General features: G+C 47.0%; 1 long non-coding RNA gene across 1 annotated transcript in view; it reads right to left on the reverse strand.

Annotated features, from left to right (window-relative positions):
• Nucleotides 1-1,643: 1,643 nt before the first annotated feature.
• The window catches only part of LOC114901964, a 300,220-nt gene continuing 286,173 nt past the window's right edge, over nucleotides 1,644-15,690 (reverse strand). Inside the window, exon 3 of the long non-coding RNA XR_003795326.1 lies at nucleotides 1,644-2,027. This is a non-coding gene — a long non-coding RNA (uncharacterized LOC114901964). The remainder of the gene's footprint in view (nucleotides 2,028-15,690) is intronic.

The raw sequence follows: 15,690 nt of genomic DNA on the forward strand, positions 1-15,690 counted from the left end.
ATATCCAAAATGTAAGTAAATAATGATGTTCTCAGAAATTCGAATTCAGCTGCATGACTCCACAGTGAACTCCTAGGAAAATGAACCTGAACCAAGTTCAACGCATTAATTTAGCTCCATGTAGTATTCTCCCCAATAAGGGCAAGGAATCTTAACAGACCCGCAAAATATTTGCATTTTCTAATATCGAAAAAGAAAGTTGTAGTTGGCTATTATTTTAGCTTAGGTCCAAAAGAAAGAAGAAGCCATTCATCTCTGATTCTGACCATTGTTAATAACCAAACCAAATCACTAATAAATAGCAACCCAAAACGACCACAATTATTAATAAATCACCAAATCATTAAAGGTGAATGAAAGTTGGTGTCAATCTACCCCGCCCAGAATCCCAGGACTCTGCCCTGCTTGGTGGGCGGACCAGGGCTCCGGGCACTTGGGTGTGATGTCTGCTTTGCTATTTTAACAGTTAGGCATCAAAACCTGCACATGTGCTTGAACTCAGACCTGTTGCTTTAAATATCATTGGCACACACACAACGCTGGACTGTAGGTGGACATTTTTTATCGTCCTTCACTCGTTCAAAATCAAACATTTCCATCCCAATTCAGTGTTAAGAGTATAGTAACCACAGACACAGCGTAGAGAGGTAGTGAGTCTAAAATCTACGTCATATGCACGCTTCACGCATAGATGCCAAACAGTGAATTGATAATCTGTTAGAAAAGCATTCAATACCCCAGGCAAAAGACAGTAAGAAGTGACAGGGAAGAAGTGGCATTTCATTAAATAAGGACCATAAGGTACAGAAAGATGCAGGCTTTTACTGCATTTACCATGTGTCATTGAATTTCAGTATGAATCTCTACCACAGCACAACCTCTCTCTGATTTAGTCTGGATTTACACACCATCTCTGGGTGTTATTAAAATGGTGATTAAAACATCTTGAATGATTCACTGTCTGTTAACCCTCCTGCAATGATCAATTTCAGCCTTAAACCTGGCTCGTTCTGTATCTCTCGGCCCCATGGGGAATAGTAACTGGTTTGAGGAGTCCATTCCCTGCACCCTGACCAACCAAGACTTCTGATGATGCTGGTCACGGTGAGGGCAAGAGCCCACCCAGGGCTGGGGGCCTGCGTGACCGCTTTAACCCTCAGAGCGACCCAGGATCGGTGCTGTCAAGACCCTCATCTTACAGATGAGGAAACACGCTGAGGAAGCTTCACTGCCTTAACCTGAGTTGTCCTCACAGCGGGTGAGGACAGAAGGATTCAGCCCAGCAAGTTTGCTTTTGGAAGCTGCTCTCTTCAGTGCTGCATTCTGAATCCCATACTAGGTGTGGCTGTAACTAATGGCCAGGGGAGAAAATTCACCAACAATGGGTTTGCAGATTTTCACAAGGGTCGGTGGGTACCTGTTATAAAGAAAAGAAACATCGTGGTAAACACACAACCTTGAGTTATAGTAAGACTGCACGCGTGGGACAGGCGAGTTACAGGTTGTAATAAAAATGAACGATAATGAGCATATATAACTCTTGTTCACGCTGAAATGCTTAAATGACACAGCCTCAAACCCTGAACACGCTGGAGTCTGCAGTGGTTATTTTATTTCATTTTTCAATTTCTTGGCCGCCCCGCGCGGCATGCAGAATCTTAGTTCCCCGACCAGGGATCAAACCGGGGCCCCAGCAGTGAGATCGTAGGGTCCTAACCACTGGACCGCCAGGGAATTCCCTGCAGTGGTTATTTTAGACTGTGGTAATCTGCCGAATTCATGATGCTTATTCGTCTGCTCAAAAATCTTCTGCAGTTCCTTACTCGCTTCAGGAGGAAAAGAGTTCCTGGGCCGGGCAGCAAGGACCCCCGTAACCAGGCCTCCCGCTTTCCCATGGGTTCTTCTTCCGCTGGTCTTTGACCTGTCTGGCTGCTGGACACATCCAAGGCCGCTTCGGCACACTCCCAGCGTCCTCCACCACTCATTCTGAATTCTGGTCTGAATTCTGCTTTTCTATCAAGCCCTGCCTGAAGAAATAATGAAATAGGCGAAAAAGTTACATAAACCTCTTGTTGGGTTGATTCTCTTATCAGGAAAAGCAGATTTAGGGAGGGTCGTCCACCAAGTTGACGAAAGAAGAGCTAGGATTTGAACGCAGGTCCTCGGAACCCAGAGCCAGGTCCTCACCCTCTGTCTTCACTGGGCCCACGGCCCACTTCCACCAGGAGGGCTTCTAGGCCTTTGGGGTTTAACCCCTTTTTCTGAATTCGTGCCACTGAGGAAAGACTAGACAGGCAGCCGCCCCTTCTCCGGGGCCGCCCCCATGGGGGTGCCCGCTGGACCGGGAGCCGCGTGACAGAAGCCCCTGCGGGATCACGACCCACCTCCTCTGCAGGGCACCTGCCAATTCAAGAGTCTAGTCCAGGAAGATGTCCCCTGAACTCGCCCAAGAAAATTCCAGTCTACAAGTTCAGTTTTTAGTAGTTGAAAAATAGTCTGCTACTTCCAAGATTACCCTGAAAGCAAATATTTCAAATTCCCCGTTTTCCGCCCCACACACTGGAGCCTCTGAAGGCCCTGTTTGGTGGGGTTGGGACCCTGTGAACAACTGGCAGGACGCTGGAGGGGACCCTGGAGCTGGCTAGCGGGGCCTGAACGTGATGATGTTGGGACTGATGTGCGTTTGCGGGCAGGGACGTAGAGGGCCCTGGCACTGGGGTTTGGCGGGATAAGTACCCCCCCTTCTCTCCCAGTTGGGCCTGGACCACGTGCTGTGGCCAGAGGTTGTGATGTGAGCGGCTGGGGGACAGAGCTACTGATGGCAGGTTGCCGAGGGGCAGGAGGGGGATGAGAAGGTGCTGGGTCAGGAACGGCCCGTGAGATACAGAGGCCGGTTCTCCAGCTTAGGATCGCCAAGGGCGACGCTTTTGTTTCCAGAAAGTCCCAGGCGTGAAATTCGTCTCAATCTGGAGGATCTCAGAAAGTATTTGCTTTGGAAGGAAAAGGTATTTTCTGATTGAAATTCAGGTGAAATTTACTCTTGAGAATGACTTATTTGGGCCGTTGGTGGGGAGGTAGGTATAGGGGAAGGATCGGGGGAAACAGAAAAGCCGAAATCCATGCTTGACGCTGGAATTCACTAGCTGCGTGGTCTCAGTTGCATCATTTAATCTTTTTCTGTCTCGATTTTCTTATCTGCAGGGGATTTCGATAAATAACTGCTTTATCCGTTTCATAGAGCGATTAGGGTGTAAATGACCTAATAATTATATAAGTGCTTTAAAAACTAAAGATCTGTGAAAATACAAGCTGGGATTTGCATGTTCATTGTATCACTGTTGGGATTTATTCATTCATTTTCTTAATAAGCATTTATTAAGTGGACCACAGAGCAAAACATCAGAGTCATTTTGGGGAGAGCAAATTTAGCCGGCGCATTCATATAGACGTTTTGTATGTGCAGACTGTGAATCTAAGAGAGGAGGTCGTGTCTTCAGGGGTCGCTCCCCTGGGTTTTCTGGGTTCAGCCAACACCTCGTTAAAATCCAGACTTTCTAGGGGAGCCCCTGTGATGCTGGCCAGAGAGAGCTAATTGTTAAACATCCAGGAATTTGGGGAGCTGGTTGTAAGCCTTCAGTAGCCTGAAATTGGTCGTGGTAGAGGATTTACATCTTGGAAATTGGCCAGTGATACAAATAAGGGCCTCCCTTACCATCCCCCCTCCCACCCCCAGGCCCCAGGGCATATTTCCGAGGGCAGAGGGAAGACGTGTGAGGACCTCCTAGGCACGGGACAAATGCTTCTTGGATGGATGACTTGTTTTCCGGTTTCTTTTCTCTGAATGGCTGACACAGTGTGGCCCCAAAGTTGAAGAAAATCCTTCTGAGAGGCAAGACACCACGTCTGACTCAATCCCTTCAAATCTTCAACAACTCTCTTTTTTTTAATACAGAATTCTTCTCTCTGTAGTTCAGGCCTTTCCTACCTCATTTTCTCCCTGGACACGTGGGTGACCCTCGTCTCTATTCTCAGGTAGGAAGCCCTCTGCGTTAGAATTCTCCCCTGCTTTCTCTCCCAACCAGTAAAACTCAGCTATACCTTCACCCCAGAAATATTGACTGATAACCTCCAACACAGCTCAGCATTTTACACTAAGTCCCATGGAGAAATCAGAAGATAAACATTTCCATATTAGAGGAGTTCAGAATTGGTTGAATTACTAAGAGACACACACAAGGGGCTTTTCCTCATTGGTCACATTTCCCAAAGCTGTAGTTGTGTTTGGGGGTCTTCTCGGTGGCCCTCCAGAGCTCTGCTGAGTGCCTCCCACCAAGACAGGAATGGACTGGCCTGTGTAGCTTGGCCATCACGGAGAAAGGCCACGGGTCCAGAAGCAGAAGACCCAGATTTGAATGCAGCTCTACCACCCCCTGCATAAACAGGAACAGGTCCAGGGTCCTCCCCTGCTGATGCCCTCAGATGCAGTGTGGTCCACCAGCCCTGACGCCAAGCCTGACCTCAGACCCCAAACACCCTGAACACCAAACGTTTTTCATACTCATTTGATGGTGAAACGTGTCCTGAAGTGACAGGAGGCTATTTTTAGTCCTCATTTATTCCACTTATTGTGAATATTCATCTTTCCTTGCAGAAGTCATCACGCGCTTGATTCTAGGGTACTTCTCCACATCTCCTGGATGGTTGCACAATATTCATTATGCACACCTCATTACCTTTCGAAAATCTGGATCCTCTGAGTTTTGAAACTCATCTGGCCCCCAGGGTTTCAAGTATCAAAGAGTGAGTCCCCACTGGAGGCTGTTTTTGGCACCCCCATTGATGGTTCGGGTCTCCTTCACACTAGGTCTCTGTCTGTCTCTGAGTCCCTTGGAGGTCTCGTCACCCCAACCTCAGCACCTGAGGTTCCTGACTCTATAAGATTTCAGACAGAAAGAGGAATCATCCAAGGACTAAAACACTCATTAAGAGCTTAACACCTACACCAGAGAAAACAACAATTCAAAGAGACACACGCACCCCAATGTTCACTGCAGCACTATCGACAATAGCCAGGTCATGGAAGCAACCTAAGTGTCCATCGACAGACGAGTGGATAAAGAAGATGTGGTCCATATATACAATGGAATATTACTCAGCCATAAAAAGGAAGGAAACTGGGTCATTTGTAGAGACGTGGATGGACCTAGAGACCATCATACCGAGTGAAGTAAGTCAAAAAGAGAAAAATAAATATCGTATATTAACGCATGTATGTGGAATCTAGAAAAATGGTACAGATGAACCAGTCTGCAAAGCAGAAATAGAGACACAGATGTAGAGAACAAACGTATGGACACCAAGGGGGGAAAGTGGCTGGGTGGGTGGGATGAATTGGGAGACTGGGATTGACATGTATACACTAATATGTATAAAATAGATAACTAATAAGAACCTGCTGTATAAAAAATAAATAAATTAATTTTTTTTAAAAAAAAGAGCTTAACGCCTACAATATTTGGTCTCCACTGTTCTGCCCACAAGGTCAAAGTCTCCTTGGCCAGTTGGTCAGTGATGGTCTGATGTCGCAACACCCAAGAAGACAGGGCAAGTCCAATGCAGGTCAGTTCCAAGGAGACATTGAAAGTATGAGACAAAATGATGGATTTCAAGTCAGTCGAAGGGATGTGGGAGTTCTAACAACATCATAAGCAAATCCACACACCTCACAAATGAGGACATTGTGGAGCCCAACCAACTAACAACCAGAAAGAAGAAACTATAAAAGGTGGCAATAAAATATGCATGTGAAAGAGAATGATTTAAACACAAAATTTTAAAAGAATCTCTTGGGAAAGTTGAAGCTGCTCTTCATTCTTTTTGTTTTGTGTGCTAAACAGTGATTCTCAATTTACATTCACTGTACGGAGGTTCCTTAAAAAACCACAAATAGAACTACCCTATGACCCAGCAATCCCACTACTGGGCACATACCCTGAGAAAACCATAATTCAAAAAGAGCCATGTACCAAAACGTTCATGCAGCTCTATTTACAATAGCCCAAGTGTCCACTGACAGATGAATGGATAAAGAAGATGTGGCACATATATACAATGGAGTATTACTCAGCCATAAAAAGGAATGAAATTGAGTTATTTGTAGTGAGGTGAATGGACCTAGAGTCTGTCATACGGAGTGAAGTAAGTCAGAAAGAGAAAAAATATATACCCTATGCTAACACATATATATGGAATCTAAAAAAAAATGGTTCTGAAGAAACTAGGGGCAGGACAGGAATAAAGACGCAGACATAGAGAACGGACTTGAGGACACGGCGAGGGGGAAGGGTAAGCTGGGACATAGTGAGAGAGTGGCATGGACATATATACACTACCAAACGTAAAATAGATAGCTAGTGGGAAGCCACCGCATAAAACAGGGAGATCAGCTCGGTGCTTTGTGACCATCTAGAGGGATGGGATAGGGAGGGTGGGAGGGAGATGCAAGAGGGAGGGGATATGGGGATATATGTATACGTATAGCTGATTCACTTCGCTATACAGCAGAAACTAACACACCATTGTAAAGCAAATATACTCCAATAAATGTGTTAAAAAAAAAAAGTGATTCTCTTTTGACAGTGTTATGAAATCCAACTGTGAAGTAGCCGGTGTTACATCATGCTACTATGTAACTTTGTCGGGAAGATTATGACATAATCAACACTTGATTCACTTTTAAAAACTAGCCTATAATTAAAATTAGAACATGTTTTATTAACCAGAAGAGAAGAATAAGTATTTTCATATTATTAGTTTCATATTTTTTTCTAGACAGACTGCCAATCAACTCTTTATTTTTACTAATTACCATACAATTTTGGTGTCTGTCTTAACTGAATACATCCTAAGTGGCCCGTTCCCAGGCTGCCTGACCTTGACGATAAGGACCGTCTTCCCATGGCTACAACATGGTCCCCTTTTCAATATTCCTCTCCTACTAGAGCTGTATCCACACGGCTAAACCGCCATGTGGTAAGAATGCCCAGGTAAGTGCATCGGCAAACTCAGCCCAGCCAGCCAATGTAGTAAAGGTGGTTAAGGCTCTGGACACTGGTTGACACAGGGAATAAGGAATGTTCAGCCTGCAAAGTCGTCACACACCTGTTGGTGAGAGATCCAAGCTCTTCTCCAGCACAGGTTGGCCCCAGTTGCTCCAGATGTCCCCCCTGACCTCACGCTCAGAAGTCTGCTTCCACCTCACTTTCCATCACCCTTGGTGCTGGGTCTTCCCTCTGGATTCATACCTAAGAAGTCTGACCCTTTGTCCAACGACAGCCTTCAGACACTCAAAGGCACCTTTCACATCCTCTACACACCTTCTCAATGCATATCGTTCAACTATTTCTCCCGCACGTTTTCCAGAACCGTCTCCATCCTGGTTTCTCCATCGAGGCACCGTCTAGCTTATCAATGTTCCTCCTAAGATGTGGTCACCAGAACTGCTACAATTCTTTAGACATGTTCTGAACTGCCTCAGTCTTACAAAATGAATAAGAGAGAATAGACTTTAAAAAAATATTTGGGGGAGAATTTAAGTCTCATTGATAACTCACATTGAGGTCACAGACTGTTAAAATAAAATCTCTTGCAAAATAATTTTTCAATAGACTTTTCCTCTTATCTTTTTAACCTTTTTGGTACAGAGTTAAACTTTTTTGGACCCAACTTCAGAATACAGTATGGCCTCCTGTTCTGTTTAGTCACTGTTACAGACTGCTGAGATGTTGAACAGTTTCCCTCTATTTCTAATAGGAAATTTGAGGCATAGAGAAAAGTAGAAACAAGGAGATGAAAATGACCCACAATATCCCATTAGTAATAACTCCCGTGATACTGTAGGATATTTCTCTTAATTTCTCTCTTTTTCTCTCTGAGGCAAAAGCACACAAAACATATAATAGATGTGTTAAATGATATATTATTTACTTGATAATATACAGTGAATATTTTCCCACATCACTAAATACTCTTGTTTAAATGAACATAAATAGTTTTTAGAGACATATCACAACTTACTTAACAAAGTCCTTATCGTTGGACATTTAGATTTCTCTACCTGTCACATAGCACTAACTAATCTGCAATGAACACCCTGTTCATCAATTATTCTGTGAACCTCCGATAATTTTCTTAGTTTAAACTGCTAAAAGTGGAATTAGTGCATGAAGACATGGCAACCTTAAAAGCTCTTGCAATCTTGTTGAGACTGGATTAATATGCAACATGTTAATTCTGTATCATTTACATATTTCATAAATATTCTGCAACTTACGCTAAGGGTTTCAACGACACGGGCTTGTGGTAGATGAGTATATCTGATTTTGTAGTTTTATCTGCATATTTTCTCTTTTATCCTCTCATTTCAGTAACTACAGAACACAAGGGCTACATACTATTAGCCTGTATGTAGTGTTTTACGGAACTCGTCTGATTAGATCCTTCCAGCACCCTGGCTGGTTGCTACGATTACCCCCATTTTTTTAATGAACAACTGAGCTCCAGAGTCTTAACTGGCTCAAGGTCACGGTCAGTGATGGGGGAGACAACCTCCAAACCGAGGCTAGTCATACTCTCAACGCTTGGCTTATTTCAAGTCCTCATAAATGCATACATTTAAGCCCTGAGAGGTGAACTGTTTCTGACGAGTCCATCAGGACTTCTGAGTCACCGGTTGTGTGTATCTCACGCTCCTTCCGGTGGTGTTCCTGTTGTCCTATTTCTACCTCTGCAGATCCACAGCTGTCAGAGCATGGGATGCACTCCGACCTGCCCCAGGCAAGGGCCCCAGGGGCGCCCGCTCCCACTGCCCTGCGTGGTCCACACGGGGCTGGAAGGTCTCCTCCGAGCTCCATCCTCTGTGCCTGTGAAGCCTGCGCCATCACACTTCCTCCTGGGAGAGGGGCCCCTCCATGAACAGAGCTCATCCCAACGGAATACAGCTGAGGGACCCGGGAGGGCTGACCCGCTGTTTCTCCTTGGTTTCATTTGTTTGCAAGTCCAATGACTTTTATACCTCCTCTGTTTCCTTAAAATCCTCTCATTGCAGTCTTCATTTAGTCCATTCTGTTCATCCTTTTCACTAATAGAGCACAGAGGGTCTGGAATGGACACAGGGATGGACACAGCGGCACCTGTCACCTCGGGCCTCGGGCGGGTCGGCTCTCGGGGCCGTTCCTTCGCCAGAGAAGCCGGCCGGAGAGTCTGTTTGTTAACGATTTCTGCATAAGCTGTGACTGGTGTGCTGAACGGTGCGATTTCACTGTATCCACCTTGAGCCCCCGGGGCTTTTGCTGCTCCCTCCAGGGTAAGTTGGGGAACGGCTGCAGCTCTGGCCGCTGCCACGACCCCTGATCCTGAGCCCCAGCCGACGCCGAGGGAGCTGGGGGAAAGCAGAAGAGTTGTCTTCACGTATTTCTAGGACGCTTTCCTGTTCTTTTTTGTGTGGTAGACATACAAGGAGAGAGAACTGGACAACATCCAGGAGGAAGCATCCTAACAGAGTTATCTCGGGCGTGAGCTCACCAAACCAGACCTTCAAGAAGGGAAGCATCCCTCAGGGGTGCCATGAGGACAGCCTTGAACCAGGCAGGATGGGGGGCTCCATGGGAACTCAGTTTTGCCAAGAAAGGCCTGATGTGAAGGGATAAAACAGCTCCAGGAGAATACGCCGGATGGCTCTGGAGCCTTGAGCTAACCTACAATGTAACCTGAATTACAGTTCAGGACTTCAGTCTGTTCAGAACTCACTTCCAAAATACGCAGCTGGCATCCTTTCCTTATTTCAGGCATTTCCTTCCTTCCCTCCTTCTGGCTCCTGCGTTGCTTCTCACGGAGCCTCTCCCCTCCCTCCCCCTCCTCTCAAGTCTGAAGTCTGCAGGGTTTGGGAGCCCGGGGGTCATGGTCGAGGCCGATGAATCCAGCCCTTCTCTACCCTGCCCTTCAGGGACCATGGGCTTTACCACGACATTGACAATAGTACGATCGGTGATGCTTTCCTGAGAGCCAAATGTTAAAGCTGCCGCAAGCTGAGGCTCTCAGCTCTGAAGCACGGGATAAAATTGACACACTTCCATTTCTGGGAGGCTTTCCATTAATCACTATTAACAGGTAAAGACTGTCAAAACAGATGAGCGATGTGCACCACTGAGAACAACTCATCAGTGGGAGCTTTGACATTTTAATCTTCATCATTTCAATTGCTGGAGAAACGAGGCCAAGATAACCTAGAAATTGTAGGCACACGCACAGCATAGGTGACAGCTCACCCGATGTGTGTGACCTGTGCACACGCGTGTGTGGGATTAACCAGCGCGCTTCCAAAAGGATCCTCGGGTCTGGACTGGAGGAGGTGCTATACGCAGAGCAGGGCTGGGGCACTCACACCTCCTCGTCCCTGGGCTTGTCCACGGCCCCAAAAGATGTGTATTTGTTATACTTTCCACAGGAGCACAAACTCTTGAAGCTGTGAGCTGTTAGCACACAACGTTTTAAAAGTCTGAGCCCTTCTAGGGCTCAGAGAGGATGAGATGGACGGACTCAGTGCAGGCAGAAAGTTGCTGAGTTTGTGAAAGCATCATTGGATTTCTCCGTACAAACTGGTTCTGTCTAGTGGGCGCAGATCCCATGGTTTATGTGTCCTTTGAAATGTGGTGCCATCCTGTTAAAGGAAACACCTGGATTGATCGTTTTCCCCTTTTTAATGTTGGTATTGCCTTCGGCCTAAAAATGACAGTTTTAAAGACCGGCATTAGCATAAGTTGCAAACAGATTATATGTTGATATAATAAATGTTTTACCTTTAATTTTTGTTTCAGTATCTTTCTCTAAATGGGTATCAAACTACATTGAACCTATTTATTAAGACTTTCCTCTGAAAGATGCCCTGGTAAGCGAAAGAAAACCTCTCTCCTTATCGGAGGCCAAGGGAGGCTCCTCCCAGCTGGAGGTGGAATGGGAGCCATGGGGCTGGGTTTGGGGCCAGGCAGCCCTGCCGGCGGTACCCCTCGCCCCCCAAACACATCCTGCATCGCCCCACCCCGCTCACTTTCTCCTGCGGCTCCAGAAACGTTACTTCCTCCTTCCTGCCTAAAATCCTATCATTCTTAAAAAGCCCTGCTGCTATGGGCTGAATAGTGTCCCCCTCCCCTAAATTCACATGCTGAAGCCCTAACCCCTGTTGTCTTAGAATGCGGCTGTATTTGGAGATAGAATCTTTACCGAGTTGATTAAGGTTAAATGAGGTCATGAGGGTGCGTCCCAATCCAACAGAACTAGTGCCCTTATAAGAAGAGGGTCGGCCACGTGAGGACACGGGGAAAGTGGCCAAGGAGAAGCCAGCCCTGCCCACATCTGGATCTCAGATTCCAGCCTCCAGGACTGGGAGACAATAACCCTCCTTGCTGAAGCCACCCAGTCTGTAGGTGCTGGTGGATCTAAGAAACAAATACACTGGCTAAATTGCACTGCCCAAGTGGTGCCATCCCGGAGACAGGCCTGTCCAAGGCACAGTGATGTCCCAAAGAGCATCTCTTAACCATTATGGGGACTGCTGTCAGCCCCCTGCCTACCAGACCACTTTGAGGACTGAAACTTATCTTTCCTAAGCCCAGCACCCTGCATGTTACAAGTGCTCGACTCCCCGGGGAGGCGGGGTGAAGAGGCCCAGCTCCACCTTCCACTTGAAGGCCAGCACCACCCCCCGCCTGGACCTGCTGTGGGTCCAGGACCTGCTGGGTCCCCCTGGCCGACCCTACACTGGTCCCCTGGCTCAGGCCTCATCTCGACTTGCAGCTGGCGAGCTGTGAGGTGTGAACAGAAAGGAGAACACGCCGGGTCAGAGTTCCCTCTGCGTCTGCACGGCCGCAGCCTGGCTGCTGGCACATGTCTCTCTGCTGCCAAGCGGCTTAAATGCTGGAAAACTGGGGGCTGTGGGGGAGAGGCCAGGCCAGACTCCCTCCAGCTCACTGACCTGGTGGAGGACACTGGGCCAGAGCAAGGGAAGTGTCAGACACCAAGGCAACCACATCCCACAGATGCTATTCAAAACACAGAGGTGATTACAGAGTATTGAGTAGAGTTCCCTGTGCCACACAGTAGGTCCTTGTTGATGATCTATTTTATGTACAGGAGTGTGTGTATGTTAATCCCCATCTCCTGATTTATCCCTCTCCCCCTCCTTTCCCATCTGGCAACCCTAAGTTTGTTTTTGAAGTCTGTGAGTCTGTTTCTGTTTTGAAAATAATATATGTATCACTTTGCTGTGCACCTGAAATGAACACGACATTGTAAATCAACTCTACTCCAATATAAAACAAACAGATAAATAAATAAAACACAGAGGTGAAGCGTTTGACCAGTTTTAACCGCAGGGAAAGGACAGTTCAGCCAATCACAACGTGACTTAATCTTAATTTAGGGCCCATTAGAAATGGAATCACCACGGCAGTGCGTAAGTCAACGACTGTCCATCGATTAACCAGGTCTCAGAGAGTAATTATCCCCCTCCCGAGGGTGGAGGCTTATCGGAGTGTAACTTGCTGATTCATCACCCGTGAGCTCTTCACTTCTTCTTGCCTTCTGTGGAGTGAGAGGGTCCCACTGAGGATAAAATCTACGAATGAAAAAGCAACTCTTCTGGAGACAGACATGCAGACACACCATTTTCCTGATCATTGATGCATTTGCCTTTAATTGTAATAGTGATGGGTTCAGTTGTGTCGTGTCTGTTGTCCACTGGAAGCCAGCTCATCAGGAAGGTGTGTCAGGGCCACCGGTCAGGAACACAGGGGTTCTGAGTGACTCCACCATCAGGCTGCTAGTTCCGAGGCAAGACGGTACAGGGCGAGAACATTTTCTTTTGTAGCCTCACTTTTTCTCCTCTCTCTCTCTCTCTCACACACACACACACACACACACACGTGTGCGTGCTCCTGTGCGCGCACACACACACACACACACATTTCCTTTCCATTGGATAAGAAGTAGAGAAGTAGGCTAATCTCACAGGCGAAAGCTCGCTCTCAAAGTCTAAAGCAAAGTTATTATCAGTGGAAAAATTTGCTTTCAGGTGTCTTCTGGGTTGTGGGCAACAAGACGCTCCCCCAACATGGCCCCTGACCTCCGGCCTTTGCTCCCTGGCAGACACCTCAGTAACGGTGCTTCCACTTCCACCCCTGGTGTCATTGTTTTCTGTCCGCTGAGTGGTGACTGTTGGCTCAGAGCCACGGAAGCATTGAAGCCTTTCCCGGGGGAGGTCAACCTATGAAGCCAAATAGCGGTGCCCAGGAAGGTGTGAAGCAGATGCAAGGCACCTGGGAACCTGGGTAGCTCAGTGGCGGGAGGTTCCCAAGGCTTCTAGAAGATTAGGGGGAAGACTCTCCAGCCAGCACATGCGCTGGGGCAACTTTCTAGCCGCTGATTTCCACTGGCAAACGTGCAGGTCTGCATGGAAAGTCACTAATTATCTCCCATTTAATCATCTATTTTAAGAGTTTCTGTGGGTTGGATAATTAAAGATACAGGATTTTATAGGGATTACTGGAGGACATAAAATCCCCAGCCATGTGCCCAGGCTGACAGCGTTTGTCTCAAGGCTTTTCGAATCTGTCTCTAATTGTGACAGAGCATCCCAGGCTTCCTCTGAGGCTGGCCTCCAACCTCCCTAGTCTCTTGCTGCCTTCAGAACCGCTCCTGGGCTCACAGACGTTCTCAGGAAAAGCCCTCGAGTGTCTCTGCTCTCATGTGAGGGTTCGAATGCAAGCACAGGGTATAGGCAACTCCTCCGTTGCCAAGACCAGATGAAGGCTGCTGAACAGCAAGAAAGTCTGGCGGGGTTTTGTTCTCCTCTGAAGGGTGAGAGGCAGGCAGATCTTGGTGGGGCAGCAACTTTCAAACATGGTCTTTGGTGGCCCCAGCCTCCCGTTCATGCCCTTGTGGAATCTCTTGCCCTTGAGTGCGGGCTGCACCTAGCGACTTGGCTTTTACTAAATAAAATAAGGCAAAACTAACGGGATGTCACTTCTGTGATTAGATTACAAAACACTGCGACTTCCATCCTGGCGGCATTCTCTCCCTGTCAGCTGCGATGCTTCAGTAAAGCAAGTGCCGCGTTGGAGAAGCCGTCACAACAGCCCGGAGGAGCTGAATCCCACCAGCAACCAGGACGGTGAGCTCGGGAGTGATCGTGCCCAGGGGAGCCTTCAGATGAGACGCAGTCCCACGCAGCTCCTTGACCACAGCCTCGTGAGGCCCTGGATCAGAAGACCAGCTCAGTTGTGTTCGGACTCCTGCCCCACAGGAACTGTGAGATGGCAAATGCTGCTCTTTCAAGCCACTAATTCTGTGGTAATTCGTTACATAGATGATTCACGTGCTCAAACTGACCAGAGCCTGTAACTGTAATGAATCTTTACACTTTTCAACGTGATTATTTTTCAGAGGGAGGAACTTCTCAGAGTAAGTGTGATATGCTCAGCAATAAATATTGAACCCCAGTTTCCATTGTTGACAAAGAGGAGAATGCCTCTATTGAAACCAAGACATTTCTCATCCATTCATATCTGTTAATCATTTACCCAATTTATGGGTCCCTCAATTTCTCAGAATCCTCTATTTTGCCTGGTACTTGCAAATAGGTTACTTCTTGTCTTATTTATACCACTAGAGGCAAAGAAAGGAGAAGAAGCTCAGCTCAAACCTCTTCTAGCCATCAGGGATTCTGACACAGGCTCAGACCATCGTGTAATATATCAGGAAAATATTGGTCAGCAAGATGCTCAACAAAGGTAAGAGGGCAGATGCAAAGCAGAGAGAGAGGAGATGAAAGACACCAAAGAAATTCAGTCACTCCTGATTCACTGGGGGCTGCACCTGCTGGAATCTTGGAGGAATGATGCCCTTTTCATAAGCCCAGGGTTCCACGGCCAGGCTCTTCTGGTCCAGCTGGGAAGGGGAGCTGGTGCAGAAGGCGACAACAGTTTGACCTGACAGCTCATTCCCTCATCTACAGATCATGAAATTCAGGCTACAGAAGAATCGCGTCTGAGAGCTTAGCTTCAAAATATACAAAAGTAGTGAAAACAACAGGCTATTGCTTACTCATTTTCAGGTGTTCCTATATTACCGGAACTCCAATAATGTAAATACAGTTGTCTAAACAGAGTGATCCTTAGAGGCCTGCCGACAGCAGAAATATGTCCCGCAGAACCTAAATTATGCAAGGCAACCCGCCCCCCCACCCCCCGCAAAGGAAAAGCACCCAATTTCACAATACCGCCGGCTTTTAAAATATAGTTTGTTCTTTTTCTTGTATTTTTTGCCTTATCTTTAAAAAAAAAAAAAAGCATGATCAATATCTTCTCTTTCTTCAACTACCCTCCGATGTTCTGGAAAAGAACTGGCAACTGGGAGGTGGGGGTTATAAATCCTGGCGTCTCCCTGGGGTGTGTCACAGGTCGCTGCTCTTTGGACCGTCGAGCACAGGTCTGCTGTTTCTGCACGATTACGAGAGAGTCCTTGGACCCTCCTCGTGTTTTCTGAAATCCCGTAAGTATATATAAACCTGCACGAAGACCCTCCAACGGACCCTCGTTGACGCTCCATCTGCGCACTCACGTGGCTGCGCCCATTCTC

The sequence above is a fragment of the Monodon monoceros genome, unplaced genomic scaffold (genome assembly GCF_005190385.1).
Source record: "Monodon monoceros isolate NGI ecotype Baffin Bay Population unplaced genomic scaffold, NGI_Narwhal_1 Super_Scaffold_2, whole genome shotgun sequence".
NCBI classification, from domain to species: Eukaryota; Metazoa; Chordata; class Mammalia; order Artiodactyla; family Monodontidae; genus Monodon; species Monodon monoceros.